Here is a 2,410-nt window from a genome sequence, read left to right on the forward strand (position 1 = left end):
CCTTATCCTCAGCTTGTGCCAGGGCTGCCCACCCAGTGACCCTGGCCTGGGAGTCCATCCTCGATGGTACAAAAGCACATCTGGCGTTGATTCAGCTACAAACATGCCTCTGTAACAGGAATTGGCTCGTCCATGTGTGGTGAATATGGAATGGTATCAGAACAATACAGAATTCGAGTTAGTTCAGGGGGTCTGTTGCCCAGGCAAGAGGAGCTGGAGGAGTGTGAGGATTGCAGATTTCCAGAGGAAAGGAGAGCTTGTTTTGCTTGGTTTTGCTGCTGCATAGGCAGGGCAGCGGAGCGGATGCCTTTTTGGGCTGTATTTTGATGAACTGCGAAGGGTGTCTGTCTACCTGGGTTAGCCTCTCCAGAGACGTTCACCCTCACTCTCCAGCTCCCCCAGGTGTTCCTGGAAGCCTGGAACAGAGTTGTGCTCCATCTTTCTTGTCTGATGCCCTGGTCTAACCCAAAGTCACCATTGCTAACACCCACTGTGGCAGTGTCCATTTTACTCCGAGGCCCTAATTATTCCCTCTGACAGGTATTTTTCACGCTCTACTTAAACAGTTGGCATGAGTTTGATGCCCCAACCCTTCTCTGTCCACCTCCTGAGCCCTGTTAGTTTTTGTGTCCTTCTCAGAACATAGGATTTTTGTTTGAGTTCTGTTCTGTTTCTTTGGTAATGTATGTAGTGCGTCGTAGCAGAAATTTCTTTTCCCTCTGAATGTTTTCAACTTTGTGGGCCAAACAGTAGTTAAACAAGGGCAAGGAAGACCAAACTTGTGCAGAAAGAAACAAACCCTGTTGTGTGGAGCAGGCATGAAGGTAGATGCTGATTACGTGGGAAGGTAGCTTGGACCTTCGATGTATTTCCCCCTCACGCCGGCTGGGTCCAGGTCTGAGGCCTAGCTTCTTTGACTTTTCTTCCTGAGAAATGTGTTTCTCACATTTCTTCCTCCAGGAACTTGGTAATACAAGAAAAACATATGCAAAGAAATTATTTTAGTAATGGACCCTCCTTACTTCTCCACTCCCTTCCCTTCCCCACCCCCCAACTGTGGTAGATAGTTGTGTCGTTAATGATTGATTTATTTTCACAAAAGACAGGCCACCCTAACTGAAGTTGCAGATCCTTTAATGTGTTAATGTATCTTTTCCTCAAAGTGGAACAGGTCAGAAACTAAGCAGACAAAGACCAAAATGGGAGCCACTGAAGTAATTCCCTTAAAAGTAGTTCTTGAAAACACCTCTGTGACATATACATTGCAAGTGGATGTGTTGGAAATGGGAAGTGCTTGTAGTTCATATGAAAAATAAGAGCAAAATCCAGAGACTTCGAGGTGGTAGACGCCATTTTTTTAGATGTGTTAATGATGTATTTGATACTATTATAAAAAGAATGTGTCTGCCGCTAAAGAACGTACAGCTATTTATCTGGAATGGGTGAAGAGGGAATGAGCAAAGGGGTGTTGTTCTGTATGGGTGTCTATCCCTTCACTCCACGGTGAATAAATAAAGTTGTGTTTGCTCAAACCTGTCCCTGGTCAGTCTGTTCCCAACCATAGTGGGGAAACTGAGTCAGACAAGTACAGAAAAATATATCTTCTCACCCCACCTTTTCTAGATAAACAGGGAAGTAGGACCAAGGTGATGACTTTACTGCTTTTGGAAGATTCAAATAACATTTGTTAAAAACACTTCAAGATGATACATGGTGAGTCTGGGATTTCTTTAGATCAAGACAGCACAATTTTCTATTGACTATTAACAACATTAGAATTGGGAGAAAACTTCTGATGGCTAAGAGAGAATATCTTTCTTTTAGCTCTTAATGCTAATGGAGTTCCGTACTCTACTGTCAAGAAAGAGATAAATTACACAGTGGGAATATGAGACAGTGAGGCGAGCAGGGCTGCCTGGACGCCATGGCAGTACCAACATAAATCAACGGTGACTGGAGCCCTTTTCAGTGCCTAATGCGGGGCCAAGCACCCAGTTAGCACTCAATAAATATTAATTGCAAATACAACTGTGAGTCTGCTGCTAGAATAATGTGGTGCCAGTTTTCCCAGAAATGAACAAATTGGTTGGACGAACAGAAAGAGCAAGGGAAATGATTTTACTGGCTGGAAGGGTGGATTGAAGAGGGAAGATTAAATCACTTGCAATTTGATCAGTCCGAGAGGAAGAGGCAGGGTGACTGACTACTGTTTACAAACACCTGAGGCTACGGATGCCAAAGGGGTCAGGGAACCATTCTGTTTGCTTTGTGATGGGATTGACTACTGTTTTTGGCTACAAACACAAAGATAATTGTTAGGGTTCTCTGTTAATATCTTCCTGTCAGGATGCTACTAAGTAGGCATTAAAAGAGCCCTGGGATTTCAGATATGGAACAGCCACAGGGAAAA

General features: G+C 43.9%; 1 protein-coding gene across 1 annotated transcript in view; it reads left to right on the plus strand.

Moving 5' to 3' along the window:
* Window positions 1-1,669, plus strand: part of RUNX1T1 (RUNX1 partner transcriptional co-repressor 1) — a 133,054-nt gene extending 131,385 nt beyond the window's left edge. The window contains 1 exon segment of the mRNA XM_037504254.2: window positions 1-1,669. This exon segment is cut by the window's left edge and continues 3,971 nt beyond it. The gene's annotated coding sequence lies outside the window, so the exon portion shown is untranslated.
* The last annotated feature ends 741 nt before the right edge of the window (window positions 1,670-2,410 follow it).

Source organism: Talpa occidentalis, unplaced genomic scaffold (assembly GCF_014898055.3).
Source record: "Talpa occidentalis isolate TD23 unplaced genomic scaffold, MPIMG_talOcc4v2.1, whole genome shotgun sequence".
Classification (NCBI taxonomy): Eukaryota; Metazoa; Chordata; class Mammalia; order Eulipotyphla; family Talpidae; genus Talpa; species Talpa occidentalis.